Below are 21,201 nucleotides of genomic sequence, written 5' to 3'. Positions count from 1 at the left end.
CCTGACCTCTTTGGAAATTGGCCAGTTGTATCTTTTCTCATATAAATTATCTCTAATGGTCCAACAAATTAACTTGTTTTTCAGACTATTTTTATTTTTCTACCCATTAGCTCACAGTAATGTTCAAGGAGATGGGGTTTGACTCCCTAGATGTTTTCTTCCAAAATTAATTTTTTTTTCCCATTTGAACAAGAACACTTAAATACAGTCGAGGTACAAGTGATGTGAGCCTTGAAAGAAGTCAGGATTTTAACTTTGGCAGAGAAAACTAACTGAAATAGTATCTCGTGTTTTTACCTGGATGAGGGCAAAACAAGGTAGAACTTCAGTCCTGCTGTCAGTCTGCAGGACTGTTCAGGCTACCCTGGTGAAACATTGGGGGTTTTAATCTGCAGAAGAAAGGAATTTGCCATCCAAAATCACTAAGTTTGAACTTCTCCACTTGCCATATCTTTTTGCAGGCAGTTTTCATTTATTCCATATGTACAACAGAGCTGTAGAATGAAGGGCTCTCTTTTGGACAGAAAGCAGTGCAGCACCTACCCAGCCCTCTGGCCTCATTTTCTCAAAAATTACCCTTGTTAATACTCTGCTTTCTCCTTGTGACACCTTCTGATTCTCCCACAGCTCTGAGTGCTCTTATTCTGGCTCAGGCAGATGCACAACAGCCATCAGGGATTTCTCAGCACCTCACATTATTTACACTTCTGCTAATAATAATAATTCTGGGAGCTGGGTGACTAAGGGCCTGGATTTGCCTGGGGGTGTGGAGTTGCTCAGTGGCCACAGCCAGGCAGTGTGGGCAGAGGGGCAGAGGCAGTTCCTGGGGGGTGTGCCCGTGTGGTCAGGGCTGGAAACGTGGAACTCACAGTCTGTGTAAGGAGAACAGTTTTATTTCCCACACACAGATGACATTTGTACAAATAATGTGTAATTTCAAATGCACTATCCTCATGTACATTTCTCTGCAATGTGAAATAGTAGATATTTTGGAAAACAGGGGAAGTCCTAAAACAGAGAGAGAGAAAGCAAGCAAGAGAGAAAGATTGAGACATAGATATAAAATGCTTTCACCTTTAAGCCAAATCTAATTGTCTGGAACATTCAGCACCAAAGTTGCAATTCATTATTTTCACAAGGATCTGTACAGACTCTTTCCCATATTGTATCTTGTAGCAGTGTTTGCCTAATTATCACAAGACTGTTTCAAACTGTTTTGATTTTCTTCTTGGTAGTGAATTTTTTATTTTTTAAATTGGCATTACAATTTCAGTTCCCTTCCTGCAAAAATATGTGATTGCCCTGTAAATAATGTTTAGATAAGCTGGTTGCTTATCTGAAATGACAGTTTTTCTAATACTTGTTAGGACACTTTAGAGTAACTCCAACACAGGATTGCCATAAATATTTCCCATCCTATTTTCTATGTGTCCTGACACTCTTGTGCTGCATATTATCCAGATGTCCTTCACTACCAAGATAATTCTCTGAACAGCTCCAGCAGTGCTGGAAATGCCACCTGAAATTGGATGACAAGAGATAATTTTTTATTTTCCTGGTTTACAATAAGCTGGACCCTCTTTGGCAGAGAAACAAATGAACTCAGAGACTTTTCTCAGCTGCTTGGCTGGCCCATGTTTGTATAGCCCTAAATACCTTTGCTGTTTGCTTTCCCAGAGTGCAGCAACATCCAGGAGCACTGGGGGAGTCTGCCAGGTGTAGCCACCCTCTCCCTTCCATGTCTGAGTGTCTCTGCAGAAATCTGTGTGTGAAGGAACCCAGTTGGCTGGTTCCTGTCAGTCTGTCTCATGTTTCATAGTCTCAAGTTATTAGTTAAGAAGATGCCAGACCTAGAGGGGTCCTCTGCAGCAAAAATGTAATCAAATTCACCTCGATTGATTCCCCTCTGAACCAAAGAAATAAACACACCAGAGATCCAGGAAAGACAATCCTAAGAGCTTTCAAAATACTTTCGTAGTTCAAAGTACACAAACCTTTTGCTCTGTCTGGATAGACACAAAAATCTGAGATACCGAATCTTGATTTCTGATTAAATTTGTATTTGGTAAGTAAATCCATCCTTGAAAGTTACAATATATATGTATATTAAGTATATGTAAATCAGAGCGTTTTGCCTTAGTGAAGCTGGGTTAAAAACATTCTTTAGAAGCATAAACCATAGGAACAGAAACTGAAATGGAAGCATTCATTGAAATTCATGCCTCTGGAATTTATACATTTATATAACAAGTTTGTTGTGGTCTTTCATATTAGTGAGCTCAACTCTCAAGTGTGCAAAGATGACACGCTGCCCCCTCCCCACTCCCCCCCCCCCCTCCTTAAAAACAGGAATTTTAGGTAAAAAACATCTGCTTCTCTCTAATGATTACTTTTGAATTACCTTGTGTGCTCTAATTCTTTTGTTGAGAAAGTTTGAGGTTTCCAAGACCAGTTGTAAACTGGAAAATCGGTTTGTGAGCTAGAATTGAAGTCAGAGCTCAGGTATTGATCCCAGAAAAAAATTTACTGAGGGTTGTGGGGATTTTGCTCTTTCAAGAAAATGACTTTTAAGATCTCCAAAGATGCAAAATTATTTCAGAGACGTGCATTAGTGGTAATCAGTGTGTGTTGCTGTGGACTGAACTTCACAAAACTCTTTCAGCCTTTCCTCTCTGACTGTGTAAATGTGAAGTAACAATAAATCTCGCTGACAATTGCTGCCAGTCTGCTGGCAGTCAGGGAGCTGCAGTGGGAACAGCCTTGTGCACAATCTGTGCAGCACAGCCAACACCCAGTAACTATCTCCCTAGTTTCTCCTGTGACTTAGAGAACATGTCATTTTTCCCCAGTGAGCAGCCTTTTCGAATGCTGAATTAGTAATATTAGCACCAAACACTACTAATTTGGCAGCCAGGCTGTGTTTTTCCCAAGTGTTCACAATGGGGTCTGATAACTGCTTTGGAGTGCAGCAGAGCAAAGATGAAAATTCAAAAACTTCTGGAAATCATTTGTATAAGGCATAAAGAAGTGGTGTAAAATTCTTTTTTGTTTTTAACATTAAAATAGGAAGGAAGTGTCTTTAAAAAAATTGAAAGAAGTAGATTTTCAACCCTGTCCAGTAACAAACTTGAATGCATGCTAATATGGAAGCATATACATAAGTGCTGTGAAGAAACAGAGCTGGAAACATGTTTAACAATATGAAATAGTTCTTCAAAAAAGTGTATTGTCAGGTTCTCTATGTTTTCAGATTTTAATGGCTAACTTGAATAATATTTATCCAAAAGAGAGGAAACCTCTCTACTAAAAGTCACAATTTTCTATTTTATATCATGGAATAATTGCTCACATACAGTTTTCATTGACATCAGGACGAAATAGTCATGTACCATATGAACCTGAAAAGCACAAATGGGTCAGGGCTGAGAGTCTTATTTTTCTAATCAGCTTTCCTATGCAATTCTTACAGGCAAATGCACACACACCCCTGTATGTGAAGCCATACACATATAGATAGATAGACTTGTATCTCATTTTCATAAATACATAGCATCTACCTTAAGTAAAAACATGACATTCAACAGACAACAGAGATTTGCTGTGGACTTCAGAAAATTTAATTCAGCTCCTTTCCTTTCATGAATTTCTTTATTTTCAATTCAGGCTCAGTCAAATGCAGCATTATGGGTGATATATAAGTAGGGGTTGTTACAGCTAAAACTCTCTGTTGTTTTCCACATTGCAGGGTTCACACCAGGTCAGTATTGAGCTGATTGATTTGGCACAGGGAGGGAAAGGGAACCACTTTGGTGGCTGGGAAAAAGGTGTAGGAAGTGCTTGCCAGGATTGTTTAAAAGCTGGAAGGAAGCTTGTGAATCATTTGTGGTTATCCAAGGAGTTTTGTCCACATCTGTACAGCACTGCTTTGCAAGGAGAGAGGCTGTAATTTAACTGAGGAGTGGATGGCATGGTAGGAACACTGACTGCAGGGAGAGCAGATGTTCCTGAGGAGCTTTGTTACCTTTGTTATCTGCACTCCCTGGAAGGTTCCTCTTTCCAGGACTCGTTTCCAGCTGCCCCACTGGGGCAGGGCCACAGCACAGGAGCCTGACTTCTGTCTGCTGTGACTGCCACTCATTGCTCAGCTGGGCTCATGAACCTGTGCCAGTCCTAAAGCAGCCAGAGAGGTCTGGTCTCTCTCCTGTCTGCAGCTTGAATGTCCTTCCTGGTTTTTCAGCTGAATCATTATTTGTGGATTTTCATACAATTTTAGGAACAGTTTTCGTGTTGCCTTTCTGTGCTCTGAAAGATGTGTTATAGGGAAACTTGTAATGTAGGAAAACCTTTACTGTTTCCCTGGTGTATCAGTGTTAAATGAAAAAGAATACACTGGGAGTGAGGACTGTGGGGTAGGTTCTGTTCTGTGAGTTATCACTGATTTTCTTGCCTCTAGGCTTGTCACACAAATAGTTTCAGTGCTGTATAAGCTGAACATCTAAATCCATTTCCGACAACTGGCCTGACTAACATCCACAGGTCTCACAAAACAGTGGCTCAGGCAGGTCCCTAAAGATCTGATAGTCCGTGGGGAGGAACATTGCCCAGGGACTGTGGAAATAAAATAAATTTCATTGCTCTTTGAAATTTGTTCTGGGGTGCTCAACATCGAGTTCCCAGTTTTGTCATTACCCTTCTTGGACCCACTGTGCATGTCTCAGACCTAACACGGTTTGGGCTTACAGGTTTTTTTACACAGTTAGCCAATATTTTTTAAAACACTGAAAAATTCTGCATAAAGAAATGTACTACCCCTTGCAGAATATATTAGATACTATGTTTCTTTTATTTTACCTGAATTTTGAGAAAGAATTAATGGAATTAATTATTCAGCACTAGCTGAGCTGAAGCAATGATACTGGTGGTAAAAACTGCCCCTGTGCAAGAATGTTACGTTTTTATTGAAGTGAGTCTTCTGTTTTATGCTAAGCAGTTGCCCTGTGTTTTAATTCCCTCATAAAGATCACAAAATAAAAAAAGGAGGAAAAAAGGGAAAACAGAAGAGTATATGCCATAAATGTTATGTTCACATATTTTTTCCCTACAAAGAAAAGGAAATTGCTGGAAATGTTGATTTGTTTTAAACCTTTCAACAATTGGAGATTATTGAAATACTAAATTACTGGCACACAAGAGAACTAGATGATTGTTGTTCTACATTTACAACACAAACCAAATGATGTCTCAGAAAAAAAACAACTGCAGCAAATATTTTGAGTCTTAATTATCAGGCTGAAAAGGCTGATGAACAAAGGAGGGAAGGGGGGATGTGTGGAATAGTGAACAGAAGGACAAACACGTTAAAAAAATTTTTAAAGCCTTTGTCAGGCTCAAAAAGAGAAACAGACTTAATTATTATTTTCCCTTCATTCCATTTTGGGAGCTTTATCTGAAACTATAACTTACAAAGAGCAATTATAAGCAAATGGCACCCAGCATGAATACTTCTCTGTGATTTGATTGTCTCATCCTTGGCTCTTACATCAGCACAGTGATGTGATGCCCATTGGAAACCAGCATGACTGGAAGTGTGGAAGGGAAGCCATGCAGTGATTTAAACCTATAGCTTCATTTATCTGCTCCATATGGAATTGCAACCTGGACAATAGTACCAGTCCATTAAAATGAAGGGCTTAGTCCAGTGGAACCTGGCTAGATTAGTTAAAGCATTCTGCAGTTCATGGAGAACAGCAGAGAATATGGAAATAATTTCCTAGAATAATCCAGAGAATTACTTTATGTTTCTCATAGAGATCGCTGGGGAAATAATTTAAAAGCATTTTTAAATATCTTCCATTTTCTATTATGAGCCTTTGGATTTCCACAGTTTGAGAGAAGTGAGGCATTGTGGCTTAAAAAACTAATTGCAAAACATAAAAATGCTCAAGACTAATGGAACAAATCAGACAGAAAAAAAGATTTCCATGCAGAAAGATCAATGTTGGAATGGAAGCTACAGATTTTACGTGTCTTCCTCTCAACATCTTCGTTATACATTCTCTTTGTTCCTGTTAGCTTACTAATTAGCTGTGATTTTTTTTAATGCCCCTTACACTGGGTTAATTTTGTCTTACTCAACAGCAGGGGTTTGTGTAATAATAATTCACATAGCAATGTCAATGATTAAAATCCTTTCATTAACATGGTACCTTAAAGATAATGAATGTGAAGCTTTTAGCTAACCCAATCTCTAGGCTCAGAAAGGCAGTTTCTGCAGAAAATAATAAAAAAAAAAAATCCTTGTACAGATTAGCTTTTGCCAGCAGAACAAATGAGATCTTTGTTTGGGTCTATTACAAACACAAAGTCATACAAATCAAAGAGCATTTATTATGAATACAGTGATGTAGGATGCTTCTCTTGACAAAAGAATTCTAATAATGTACTTGAAGAATGCAGAGCAGGCATTCAGAAGTGCTAATTTTCTGGCATTTTTTGTAGACAGCATTGTCAAGGCACAGATAATCAGCTGGGGGGTCAGAGTGCCTGGAGCTGAACGTTGGCAGAGATGTGGCAGAAGGTGCTGGGGGTTGGCTACGTCACTTCTCTGCAGCCCCTTCGAGAATTTCAAACAGGTTTATCTGTCAGGATACCAGAAGTGAGGCTCAGTAATTAGGGACACGAGATAAATTACCATTTTGAAAAGTTTTAATAAGTGCTAGAACAACTGTTCTACTGAATTTGCTGTCTCTTCTAAAAAATACCCTTTCACCCACGTTCTAATGATTCTTACATTTCATTTTTGCTAAGTGCAAAAGATGTTTGCTGAATGAATTCATGCACATACAAATAGTATAACTGCTAAAGAAAGGTGCCTTAGCAGCAGCAGCAGCAGGATAACACCATTGATAAGATCAGGAGCTCTCATTCAAATCAGTCACAGCATTGTCCCCTCTGCTTTCACTTCTCTAAGTCAAGTTGTCATTTTGAAAACTAATATATAGTGTATCTGTATTTTTTACCATCTCATTGTACTAGATACCTGGTTTTGTTTTAATGTCAAATAACATTCTTACAATAGTCAACTAATTTACTTTCTAAAATTCTGGCTTTAACAGATTTATGTGAAAATAGGAAAAAAACCCTGACCCTGACACCACCTTTTCCAGTTAAGAATGTAGAATTTTTGTACATTTAAAACCATGTTTTCCCAGTGCAATGGACACTTCTAAATCTCAAGTTAAGGGATCATGCTGCAAAGACTCAAGGAAATCCTTGTCTTTATAAGTACAGATGCTGTTGTTGAATTCGTGTGTGTGCTTGCTAAGCCTCTGCTGTGCTGGGGTTTTTAGCCATTGATCAATAGGAGCAGAATTCCTCAACAAATGAGCTCAGCTCATTTTCAGTAGGTGATGGCCAAATGGCTCTTTGAGATTGTCTCTCTGCTGTGCCATTCACTCAAGTAAGTAATTCGAGAAGGAGGGCAGTGGATGGGTAGTTAGTGGGAACACTTACTGCAGTTGTAGCTTCTTTGTGATTTTCCTGTGGATAATTTAATATATTTTTGTCTTTAGTGCATTGCTGTTCCCATTGCTCTCATAAGCACAAATAATTGCTTCCATTTTTTAAAGGAAAGAAAGCAGACGATAGCCCCCTAGAAAGCTGAGTCACTAAGCTGGCTACTTAAATTAGTATAAATATGACTAAGTAAAAGTTTCATCTGATAAAGGCATTAATATGAAAGCTGAAATAAATGCTTTTGTGTAAGACTGTCAAGACAAAGCTTAGGGGTTCGATTTGCACAGCAAGATGCAGAAACTGTGAAAATCCTTAATCTCATCTCTGTAAACAAAAATGGACTGTATCTTGTTACTTTTTCTTGTATTTTGGCTTACAGGCAATAACAGCCTGATAAATTTGGTTCAGCTGGGCAGAGTTCCACACACTGTGGAACTTGCCTTAATAGCTCTCCCCTCAACAAAACACCTGCACGATCCATGTAGGTTCTTATTTCCCAGAATGTCTCACAGCCTGCAACAGTGAGAGGAAAACCTTGTTCTCCAGATCAAACCAGGCTGCAAAACAGGGAGCAGGCACAGCTTCCCTGAGCTGCCCAGGTGAGGGCTGTTCTGCCTGGGTGCTCTCAGCACTCTGCTGCTGCCTCAGACAAAACACACCTTGGGGCTGGGACCTGCACAGTGATGTGGCATCGTGTTGGGACCAGGGAAGAGTTTCACAAGGTACAGGAAACATGTTCAGGCATGTGGGGACTGCAGAGGGAAAACGTGGACAGAGCAGGCACAGCAAATGCTTCCTAGACTCTTAATAATACCATTAAATATCACAGAAGCAGTTCATTGTCCCAGATAGAGTCAAATTGGTGTTTCTGTTTTGGCAGAGACAATTAAAAGGCTGAACCAAACCCTCAGAAATTCTTCTGCAAGTCTGCTTTTAAAATGCCAATTTGTATCAGTTTAGTATTTCAGTAATATTTGCTAGTTCAGTATTTTGAATGTGTTTGGTTTTACTTTTATTATTTACTTTTATTAAGTACTCGTTCCAGGGATGTCAGCTCTGTATTTCACTGATTTCCTCTTCTTTTTTTCCATTCTGGCACGTAATACTCCCCTCACCCTTCCAAAAATAATGAACTTTTTCTCATCAATAAACCTTTTCTTTAAAAGAAGGGGCTCTAATGGATCAACATCCAGACCTCCATCTGTCCTGGATGAGCTGTGTTCAGCTGAGACACAGAGAGTTACCTACCAGGAGATACCTACTCCAATATCTCTTTTAAATCATGCTATGCCAATCATTTCTTATTGAATTGAAAAATGTGTGTCTTATAAAAGTTATCATTTTCTTTTCAGCCTGTAGATGTGAGAGTGTATCATCTTCAGTAAAACCTCCTAATAAAAGAACCAGAGCTATTTTTCCTATATATATATATATATATATTGCCAGATTCTGATAGACATTTCAACTGTAATGGCAGGTGGAACAGCATACATGACAAAAGAGAGAGGAAATCAAGTGAGATTGAGTACATACAACTGCACAGTGGATTAAGGAGATATTCTTCCCCCAGGGAATATTTTTGAGTAATTTATAGCTCTGTGAATGGGGATCATTCTCCAGTTACCAGAAAGACATTGGAACAACTTGATTTTTTTAATTTTGTTTTTTTAATTGAGAAAAAGGAAGTAAGTAAATAAAAAATAGCTGCAGAAATTGAGATAATTGTTAGTTTTGGGACTTTTTTTTCTGAAATGTCTGGTTGGGTTGTTAAGGGTTCTAAGTAGTCCTGATTTTGTCTGTGATAGAGTTAATTTTATTCGTAGTGCCTGGTGTGGTGCTGTGTTTTTAATTTAGTATGAGAATATTGTTGATAACCCACCCATATTTTAGTCGTTGCTACGTCGTGTTTATTCCAAATCGAGGATTTTTTTGTTTCCCATGCTCTGCCAGTGACCAAGTACAATAAGCCAGGGGGGCACACAGTCTGGCCAGCTGACCCAAACTGGCCTAAGGGATGTTCCATCCCATGGAATGCCACGTTCCATAGGCTGGGAGGCACTGGCCAGGAGCCCCCACCTGGGAGAGGGGCTGCACATCGGTTAGTGGGTGGTGAGTGATTGTGCTGTGCTGCACTTGTTTCTCTTGGCTTTCATCCCCCTCTCTGTTATTATTGTTGTTGTTGTTGTTATTGAATTAAAGTGTGTTTTTGTCGACCCAGGTCTCCTCCCCATCCCAGCAGGAGGGGAGTGAGCAGTGAGCAGCCCCGGGTCACTCAGTTGCCAGCTGTGGTTAAATCACAACCTGAGTGTGTTGGGCTCTTGTGGCCCTGTCTCACGGTGGGGTTTGTAGGAGGCTCTGCTGCAGCCAGCACAGCACTGGCAGTCCTTATTGCCTGGGCTGGGGTTTCACTGCCAGTCCTTATTGCCTGGGCTGGGGTTTCACTGCCAGTCCTTATTGCCTGGGCTGGGGTTTCACTGGCAGTCCTTATTGCCTGGGCTGGGGTTTCACTGCCAGTCCTTATTGCCTGGGCTGGGGTTTCACTGGCAGTCCTTATTGCCTGGGCTGGGAATTCAGTTTGGTTTGCCATTTGCAACAAGGATAACCTTCACAAGGAAGTTTGTGGCACTTTTTTCTGAGCTCTGTCTCACTGAAACTCGTCCCCAGCCTACAGCCACAGCTTACTAGTCTGGAAGAGCACTTTTGCACGTAATGAGAATAGTGACATCATGTCAGGGAAAATGAATGGCCAGTCCTTTCTCCTGGCCCTGTAAAGACTATGACCTCAGCAGAGCTGAGTCAGTGTTCATGCTGCTGCTCCTGCCTGGAGCTGTGTAAGATTTCATTCTCCTATAAATTTGGTCCAGGGGAAACATATTTATGGAGCCAAAAGCCAATAGATGTGTAGACCAGGATTTGGTCTCACAGGTCTAAAGAATAACAGCCTGTGTGTGATATAAGCAGGTATTCTGTCAGCCCCAGTCTGGATCTGTCCTGGTGGCAGACCTTGCCTTTGGTGACACTTCACCTCTTTCCCCCAGGGTATGGAGGTTGTAGCTCAGTTTGTGATCTAGAGGTATCCTAAGTCCAAGCAGAGATTATTGCCCCATTCTGACAGACTTTGGTACAGCTAAACTGAAATGCTGAGAGGAAAAGAAAAAGAGATTTATAAAAAGAGATTGGCACAGTAAAGTGTTCTTGATTCCCTAACAAAAATGTGAGGCTTCCTGCTTTGTGGAAGAGAAACACAGGACAGACTATAATTCCTTAGAGTAACCATTCTGATGTGTAAAACATTTAACTCTGAATCAACTCTTTGCTGTCTCCAGTAGGGAGAACAGTTGCACATAGCAGAAAGGTCAGGTTCCAAGATGGAAAAGCTCCACTCTCCAAGTAAGAAAACTCTGAAAGTATTTTGGAAGGATTGTTTGATTTCTGTGGCTTTTACTTTTAAGAGAAAATATCAAATGTATAGAATTCCTCTCCAAACAAGAGTTTCTATTGCAAATGCTAACTGGTCCTTCAGCAATTATTTGAAAATGGCATCGTCTTACTATTTGACAGGAGTTCAGATTTTGTGTTTGCAAACTCCCTGTACTGTAGGTGGTTTTTTATTTTCATTGTTCAGAACATCTCCATGTGGTGAAGAAAGTAGAAGCTGAGATGACTGGCAAAAATTGATAAACAGTCAATACAGCTTTTGTGCTGCAACCTGTGCTCCCTTCCTTACTATTCCTCAAAGAGTGAGATTCTTAGGGGTTACCTGATTACTACACTATGGTTTAAGTCATAGAAATGCAATCCTCTGATTGTCAGGTGATGATTTTATGCCTTCATCTTGGACTGGAAACTAAACAGGAGTCCATAATTAACTGATCATTGCAGAATTAGATGGCATTAAAGTGAATTTATTTTAATAAGCTGTACTACTTGCCCAAATGAAGGCTCAGTGCTTGAAGGACCTCTTGAAAAGAACAGGGAATAAGCTCTCTACCACCAATATCCTTTCTGTTAATGTAAGTTACTGATTTAATTATCTATGGTTAAAGAACGAGAGAAATGTAGCTGAGCCAAATATGTCTTTAAAAACATAATAATGGCAATTGCTGCATGTCTTTATATCAGAATTGGAAAAAAAAAGAAAAGGAAAGATGAAAAAGCACATTTGTTAGAATTTCTTATGTTCAAAAGAATATTTTGATGTGGAATTCACTATTGGCTGTTACAAATGCTGGAAATGCACATGGTAATACTTAACAGCCTTGTTAACACATTGGTGAGCAAGGATTTTATCCCACAGGCTCTTGAATTCACTGCCACGCCCATTGGCCATATTCCTGCCCTCCAATTCCTGTCTGTCTTGATTTCACATGGCTAGAACAATTCTTGGGGTTCATTTACACTGCTTTTAATTTGGCTGGGTGGGTCACCACCGAATCGTGGGCATGACGTGTTTCTGTCTTCTTCTGCACTCCCAGCTTTTTGTGGTCCCCTGTCATAATGATCCCTAAGGTAACCTGAGTCTCTCCCACAGAACGCTGCAGAAAACTAATCCACCCTAACTTGGAAACCCCTTTAGGAAAAGGAACAAGTTCCAAGGCAGTGAGTTACGCTACTTGAGCTCACAATTGCCCAGATTACTCATCCTGACACTCGTGAGTACAACATGGGCACATACATTTGTGCAAGGGAGATGGAATAAGGCATGGGAAAGATATAAATAGGATATGATCTGCTTTTAGCATACATCCTGCCAGTAACTGCTTTATTGGTTCTACTCCTCTCAATAATTTTCAACATCAGTAGGTCGAATTCCAGAGCAGTGTTTCAATTATATTCTGGTGAATGATATGATAAATCTGGGAGCCTCCTCTGGAAGAAAGTTAAAAATCATATCAACTATGAGCTTTTTCTAAATGTATTTAGATACATATCTGGATTTGATGCTATCTGTGTTCATGTCAATGGCAGATTGATTTTATTGCAGAATGTGTTACTCTGAAACAACATTATTTCACAGCCACTGAGTGGTACCAGAGTGGTCTTTGCTTTGCTGCAGTTAAATGGTGGTGATGGTGCAGTGATGGACATGAACACAGCAACAGAACAAAGGAACATGTAATTCATCCAGAGTGTAATGAATGCCTGAGAATTTGACAGTAACAATTGGAGAGTCACCAGGGAAGCTTGGCACGGTGAAGTGCGGTGAATCAGGATGATCAAATGATTTTATTAGTTTGCTTTTATTAGTCAGATCTATTTTCATTTCTTTAATATGACCAGGGAAAAAAGAAGTAATTGTAATCAGTTTATCAAATACAACCCTGGCAGAGAGTATGCCACTGGTAACTGGATTTTGTTCTAACTGAACACACTATGTTTTGACTAATCTTCAGCATCCAGGATCATTTCTCTTAAAATGTCAGGAAGATGAGTCAGAGTAATAGTTTATTTGTTTTGGTTTGGTGTTATATTTAAAGTAAGCTCCAAATATGCTTCAGAGCTGGCCTCATTGTTTCCAGCAGACATGGGACAGATAAAGCTTAGAAAACTGAAAAATATCTCAATTTATCTTCAGACCACCAGCTGAGAGTCTATCATGGGCAGTCACAATCTAAGCTTTGCCAGTGCCCCTGCCCTATCCCCCTGCCACATGAACTTCACCTAAAATAATCACATACTCAGTGGGAGAGTGGGGATGCTGTAACTGTGAGAGCTAATGCCCAAGGCTCCCCCGAGCAGTGATGAGCAATTACCATAAACTATTCCAAATTACAGACTGAAGGAACAGTGATGGAGACTTTTGTAGACTGGACTGAGACAATTACCAAATGAAGGAAAATATTATTATTTTAGGAAATGTAACATTTTAATACATTGTGAAAAATGATGAGGGAATAATAAATGGAGGGCATAAAAAGAGCTAATAATAAAAAGGAGCTTGGTGAGAAATCCCGCTGTCATATTTGCATTTACCCTGAAACTAATGCCGTGCACATTTTTGAATGCAAATAATTCACATGAGGAAGCAAAATGAGGATGTTAATAATCATTTTTCCCTTAATGAGAAGCTGTACTTTGATTGAAAGGAGCTTTAAGGTGGCCTAAACTAGGCCTAACAAAGAAGCTTTTGTGAGAGGTTTTTTTTTTTGAGACTTTAAAGGAATGAGTTAGAATAATATTCTGTCACTTAAAATCCCCAGCATTAACATTGTTATCACAAATCTTATTCCAAATTAAAAAAGACGTGTTAGGAAAATTATTCATTCCATATGGGATTTTCTTTTTCACTGTGGCTATTAACTTAAAATGCTTTTTCTTTTGGGATCAGCTTAAGTTTTTAGGTTCCTTTTCTTTTTTTTTTTTTTCCTTTTCTTTTTATTCCCATTCACAAAATAGATTGTTGTATTGGCTCCTTATCTCAGGGCTTCCACACCAAGGTTCTGGGGTTGCCTTCCTCATTCTTTTACCTGGTGAAAGCTTGTTAGTCCCAGCTGGCTTAAATGGAAACTGGTCTCCTGAAAGTGGCCTTCTTGAATTGATTGGATTCTTCATCTTGTTGGTGCTGCAGAGAAACAGTCATGGATTTCGTATGAAAGATTTCCTGAATTGAAACTAGGTTCATTCAGGTTTGAAAACACCATTCCCAAACATCAGGAATATGGAAATGTTGGACTAGACTGAAGACACTTCACCACTGTTGGCCCTCACCTTTTATCAATTCGTGGCAAACCCCAAGTGGATATAATTCTATTAAGTTAAACACCCCTTCTGTTAAAAGGAGGTGAGCCAGACTGAACCATCCCTGCATGGCCTGAATCTTGTCCCTCTCCCTGACAGAGGAGGATGGGATCATTCTCCACAAGCCATCACCAGGGCACTGAGGAGCCAGTCAAACCTCCTTCCCTGTCACCCCATGGATGCTGGGACACAGTGCTCGTGTTTTCCATCAGGAATTCCTGCAAGCAGCATTTGACTTGTTTTTGTGTGTTTGTTTTCAGCAGGTATTTTGCAAACAGCCTGTGGACTGTGTGTGCTCTGCTCTGCATGTGGTGTGTGACTGATGGCTGCTGTGCCGTGTGCTGCGCTCGCTCTGTGGCTGCACCTGTTCCAGCAGAGGAATGCAGGATGAATATGAGGAAACAAATAATAGATAGGAGCAGTAGAAGAGTCCTGGTCTTCAAACTGCCCCACATGGGCTGCCTGCCCCAGGAGTCCTTCCTCATTTTTAGCTCACATGGTGTAGGGACCCGTAAGTCCCTCTGCACATCTGTGCAGGCAGCCACTCTAGTCCAGCCACCATTCTGTGTCAGGGAGACTTATGCACATTTTCAAGTATAAAAATCCTCTCCCAGTTCATATGAACGTTTAGAGGGACTCCAAGAGGACAAGTAGAATGTGGCTCCCAAAATCAAAGTTGCCACTAGTAATTGTTCCCTGCAGTGGCCGTGGAGCTGCAGTGTGCATTCGCAGGGTGGAATTAATATTGCCTGTCATTAGGATGCACCATTTTTCTTATATTGCCCTTAATTGCTTTGATTTGATGCTTCTCATCACTCATGAGCTGGCAGTGGCACGGCAGGATGGATGTGTTTGTGACTCAGGATTGTTGTTAGCGTTTGACAGAATCAGTGTGAACTGAGCTGGGGAATGGCCTTGACCCCTGCAAGGACAAAACTAAGCAGGGACAAAGTTCAGGAAGTGAGATTAATTTTGTTCTGCATACCAACCTTACACACTTAAGTAATTTTCTGTTACATGTTTATAGGTTTTTAAGACATTATGATACCTTCCACATTGGCTTGGTTAATTCTCCTGAACGATCCATGACAATAGATTGATGGTAATAATGACTACAGATTCTAACATATTTTTTGATTAAAGAAGCATTCCTTTGATTCTTTCCCCTGAGGTTTTATTCAGGCTCCTTATTAATGTTGCAGCACGATTGTGACTTCAGGTTGATCAACCAACAGTTGTCATCTCTGATGGTGCCACGCTGCCATTTTGCTCCTGTTGTGTGGCATTAACTCCACAAATATTCAGATTCAGACACACTCGGTTGGATTACTCAATTAAATATCAGCCAACTTTGAGGATGGCTGATGGTCAGTCTTGGGAACAGCTTCCCAATCATCTGAGCAGGCCCTTATTTAGGGCCTGATGCTGTGACAGCCAGTCTGTCCCGATCTCCGTGTGTGCGGCTTGTCCAGGAGGTGGTTTGTGTGCACAAACAGGGCTGTAAATCACTGCTTCACTGAGACCCTACACGGTGGGACTAATGAAATGAAATTATTTGTCCTCTTTTAGGGTCGCTGATATTTGTTTCTCTTAACAAGTATGTGTGATTTTTATGGGCTAGTTTCTGATTATGTGTTAGACTTGGAAAAATATTATTTCATGTGGCTCTGAAACTCTGCTCCGTAACTCTTTTCAGTCATATTTTCTTAATGGTGGTATAAGATTTCTTCTATTTGTGGAATGGCTTCCCTGGCATTTGACAGCTTTTACTTCAAGTTTAATAGGTTACAGGTTTAATAGTTTAATTAAACTTTCTAATGTGTGCTCACAATGCTGCATATATTGACTGAGTTTTTCATGCAAAAATATATAGAAAAATAAATCATTGTGCACAAGAAAGAGTAGTCTTTAAGTAGATACATAGATAAATAAACTATTCTGCCTGAAAAGAAAACCAAATGCAATTCCTCAATTTCATTTTGAGGAAAAAAAATGCATGTAGACACTATCTGCCTTTTCTGAACAAAATTATTTGTAGCACACGCACTCAAATGATGAGACAATTATAGAATTTTATATATATATTTATATTTTTTCTTATGCATATATGCTGTGTTATTGTAATTGAAATATTGGTGTTATAAAATGTACCACAGAACTCTATATTGGCTGGTATTATATAAAGTTTTTAAAAAGTGGCTACAACAAACCTTGGATTCCTACTGTAAAAAAACCCCTGAAATTAATTTGAACCTCAAAAATTGCAATCAAAAGAGTTGTGTATGTGTTGATTATTTTGTTATCAGCCATGATTCACTGTCCTGTGGCATTGGAGTTTCTCTCACTCTGATTTATTGGCCTGGCTGTGCCTGTGCACAGGGACACCCCTGCCCTGCTTTCCCAAACTTGTGTCAGGGAGCATTTCGGTGGAAATATGTCTAGGAATTTATCACACACGGTACTTGTGTTTGGATTCCACTTTATGTCCTTTTCCACAACTTTTGACCTTTTATCTAGGCTATTTTTCTCTCTCTCTCACCCCCTGAGCTTTGTCCCCATAAGACTTGTGAAGTTTTATACTTTCAGATCTCCAACAAAGAATAACAGGGGAGACAGAAACAATTGGATGAAATGTCACGGATATAATCCAGTCCCACAGAACTCTGATTTATGTTTACTTGCTCTTTAGTTTTCAAGTATATAAGACTTTTTACACCTCTTGCTTTACCTTCAGCAAGTGCTGAATAGATCCATGACATATTTACTAATTGCAAATGTTGTTGCAGGTTATGCCCCCTGAAAAGTGATAGAAGCTTTATATTCTGAGCCGAAAGCAAATGAGGGCAACGACCATGGGCACATCTGGGGCTGCTCCAAACTGGTATTTACAGTTTATAGTTTATTATTCATCCTCTGTGCTCCTCTGACACTGGCTGAAGAGCAGCTATCCTGTGTTTTCTGGGCATACTATATATTTATTTATGAAACTGTAGAACATGGTAGTATTTTTCCCTGAAAATGAGGATTTGCAAGTACTGAGGGCAATGGAGACGTTGATGAATCATTCTTTAAGCCATGTTGTCTGCCTTTATATGTATATATATATATGTATATATATACAGAACAAACAACAATCTGTTTTCTATTCATATAATGTATTGCTATATTTTAACTAATGTTAGACCTGAAATTCTTTCAGGCTAAAAATACCAAGAATATATTTTAAAAAAATAGACTTAATCAGCAAGCATTCCTGGGGCAGTCTCCTAGCTCACAAGTATTGTTTTTATGGTTGTAAAAGCCAACAAAAACTGTCCTGACATCCCTAAGATTAAAGTTTTTGTCAAGAAAGGAATAGTTTCAATGTATTAAAAAGAGTAATATATTTAGTTATGCTACATAAAGCTATAAAGTTTTAGCATATACTCTACAGTGCATTTTCAGTCTTGGGCTTGGATTTCCCCCTTAGACAACCTTTTATCATGTTATATTAGGATTTTTGTTTTCCCCCTGGCAGCTGTCATCAGCGGAGAAGTCGATGGGCTCATCAACAAGACAACAAGAGAAGAGACCACAGAGCTACAATTTTACTGGAGCCCAGGAAAAGGAATTCCAGGCATCAGCTGCACTAGGGGTGTTTCTCTTCCAGCACTGGAGGCTGAATTTAGAGAGGTACTGAAGTAGTTCCTGGGCCTTGTTTTGTCCCTGTGAGACACCAGGCTGATCCCTTGGCCTGGATCCCTGTTGGGAGGGGTGGGAATCCCACCTTTCCTGGTTCTTCTGGAGCTGTGGGATAACGGGCGAGGCAGAGTCGCTGATCGGGGTGGGAGCTGTGGGGATTCCCTTGTTGTTCTTTGCACAGCAGGCACTGGGGCAAATGTTTATCAGGAAAGAAAAACCAGAGGGTTGAACAGAACTAAAGAGGAATTGCAGCATGTTTCAACAGTTTTCTCCCAGGCATTGTACCAGCTTTTGCTTTGCATACCTCTACCCAAATTAAACAGTGTTTTGAATTTAGCAACCTTTTGTATCCCTTATTTAATCCTGACTGGAGAATTATTAATAACATTAAATATTAGTCTTACTGTGTTAGCTAACTAGTAGATGGAAAAGACGTCTGAGAGGTTGTATTATTACCCTGACTGGAATAATTTCATATAGTTAAAAAGTACTAAACACATATTAATATTAGAATCCTGCTAGTGGAGCTACCCAATGAAGAATAAGAATATACAATATAATACCAATTAAAATGAGATGCAAAAAGGATCTAATACTAATTGGTTTTATCTCTAAATTACTAAATAGTTATAGTCTAGAGGAACAAGAATCCTATTATTCCTAATTTATTCTGTAACAGATAACTGCAGTGGTTTAGAGATAGACAGAGGAATTCAGTTTTAGGATTGGTAAATCCTTACTGGCATTTTGGATTAGCTGAGAGTTAGTAAATGCAGAAATGCAAGTGACTTGACCTAACAGAATTGAAGGTGTTTAATTTAAATAATGGGATGAATATCAGTGGATTTTGCTTGTTAGACCTCTCTATAAAGAGTGCTTGGAACAGACATATTAATGAAGACTGTAGATGTCAAATTAGAAATAAATTAAATTCCTTTGTTCATTAAAATTTATATTCTTTCCAGATTGCACAATAGACAGTATAATATGCATTTGGAGTAATTTGTTACTACTTTGAGTAGTATCGTTCTCAAAATCCCATTTGTTGATTACAGAAATTGTTTAATCTAATCTCTTAGGAGATCTTTTGACAACAGTATCTCACCAGTGATGCTGAAACTGAGCTGCAGGAACAGGGCTTGTTTGGGTTGTTTTTCATGGCTCTGTCATGCAGCTTCCTTTTATCTTTAGCAATTCTAGATTTCCTTGTTCTCTTTTTCTTTCCTGCCACCAGGAAGGGCCCTTTTCAGGGATTAAGAAAGGCATTCCTCCATGGAGGTAGCTCCATGGTGTCTTTGTTACACCTCATGTGATGAACACACAGTCTGCTGCATATCTGCAGTGGTGCTGAGTTCTTCAGACTCACAGTGTTTGTTCTTTATTGACATATTTCTCTTAATCTTATCATTTAATTAAGTTTATGAGGTAGAGCTTTCAATCAGCAGCAATATGTCTGTTTGAAATGGATCTAAGCCACACCTGATGTCTTTGCTCAAGTCTCTATATGCAAATGAACAGCAATCACCAAGTTCTCTCCTAAATTTTTCTAAAGGTGATTCTTAAATTGCTGAGTTTGTAAAGGAAACTAGAAAAAAGAATTCCTTAGTTAATTATATAATAATATAAACAGTATATGTCCAAAGATATTTGTGTACCAGTAAACAGGTTTTTTTATGGTAATTAGAGTCTCTGCTCATGGAAAGTATATTAGAATATTTTTATAATAAAACAAGACATCAGAGAAGATTGGAGGCAGTTTTCAAGAGGCAGCTGATCCACTGGCATTATGTCCAGCAGGATAACTCAGTGTGGGCTGAGAGCTCTCACTGCTCTGATTACAAGAGTTACAGAATATTCAGAGGTGGGTGGGACCCCCCAGGGTCATTAATCCCAGCTCTTAGGGAGGTGGCCCTTAGAGGGATGGACCCCACACCCCTGGCATTGTCAGCCCACCTTAAACCACAACCCCCCGTCCTTCCCTGGCCACTGAACAAAGGTGGCAGTCAGGCTGCTCTCCCAGGGAGATGGTGAGGAGCTCCAGAAAGTCCAGGGATAAATAGAAAAGTCCTTTTCTATGGCTTTGTCTTTTCCAGTTGTTTGATGCTCATATTTACAAATACCAGATTGAGGTGAGGTGCTGCTCAGTGATGAGCCACCAGATGCTTTCTTCCATCTCGTGTCACCTGTGGCCATGCTGTAACCTTTGTAGATGGTCCTTTACTGCTTGGCCTGGCTATTTTTGTAAAATTTGAGTGCAGTTAATGATCTTGAACAACTCCATCTTCCAGTCCAGTTTGTTTAAGAAATTTAAAACATTTAAAACAAAAAGTTTATTTGCATAAGAAATATAGATATTTCGACTGGAAGAAAGCTTCTTGCCTGAATAAGTGGTATTCCATCCTCATTTTTCCCTTTTTCCTTACTGGAAGGAGCTCTTTTGTCTTTCTGGGGAGGGAAAAAAATTATTTAAGAAAAGCCTTCTCTTTAGCTGTGCACTAATTGTGATGTATTGCTCTGTATCTTTGACAGTTCTGGGTTTCTCCAGAGCACAGAAAACATGGAGGAACACAGTTTACAAACATGTATTTTCAGCCTTACCATGGGGGGGCTGCACATTCCAGCTGGCAGCACATTAGCTTCTCATTTGAAAACCATGAGCTTTGTTCCAGCTCAGTTCTTAATTAACTGCATATCCTGACATCAGTTATCTCAGATTTCCTTCATATAATCTAATCCAAAGAAAAGGCATTTCTCTAAATTTGGGTCTAGATCCCCTACAGTTCTCCTTCTGAACTCTACCTGAGTTTAAAGTAGTTTGGGGGCGTTTGGTTGGTTGGTTTTGTGTAGTGAGATATATATATAGTAGGATTATAATTTTTTGGTCTTCACATGAAGAATCTTCCAAGTGCTGAGGGTGTATAACAACTAATTAAGGGACTGGAAAGGGGCCATTTTTTTTTTTAATCGGAATTCCAGCTGATCTTGGGTTTGGCACAACAGATATGTTGGATGTGTCCTCACTGAAGGAGCCCAGGTTTGGCCTGGGGGGGTCCCTTGACAGGAATTCAGCAGGACTCTTGGCTGGGTCCTCCTGTACCTGGCTCGCCTGAAATCCTTTCATTAGTCTTTCACACGTCTCAGCAATTAATTCACAGCTCTACTAAACCCTGTTGATGTTTTAGAGAAATGTATATTTGTGCCTGATATTTTTGAAAAGAGTTCCAAGTGAAAACATTTAGAAAATATTATCCCAAAAGTGTGCCAAGA

The 21,201-nt window shown here is 39.6% G+C and overlaps 1 protein-coding gene across 1 annotated transcript in view; it reads left to right on the top strand.

The window, feature by feature from the left end:
• Positions 1–21,201, top strand: part of LOC135418485 (uncharacterized) — an 80,075-nt gene that overhangs the window by 10,588 nt on the left and 48,286 nt on the right. Inside the window, exons 5-6 of the mRNA XM_064663903.1 lie at positions 17,040–17,134; positions 17,771–17,925. The gene's annotated coding sequence lies outside the window, so the exon portion shown is untranslated. The remainder of the gene's footprint in view (positions 1–17,039; positions 17,135–17,770; positions 17,926–21,201) is intronic.

This window comes from Pseudopipra pipra, chromosome 9, assembly GCF_036250125.1.
Source record: "Pseudopipra pipra isolate bDixPip1 chromosome 9, bDixPip1.hap1, whole genome shotgun sequence".
NCBI lineage: Eukaryota > Metazoa > Chordata > Aves > Passeriformes > Pipridae > Pseudopipra > Pseudopipra pipra.
Note: the sequence above shows the minus strand (reverse complement) of the source record. Positions and strands in the feature narration are given on the sequence as shown.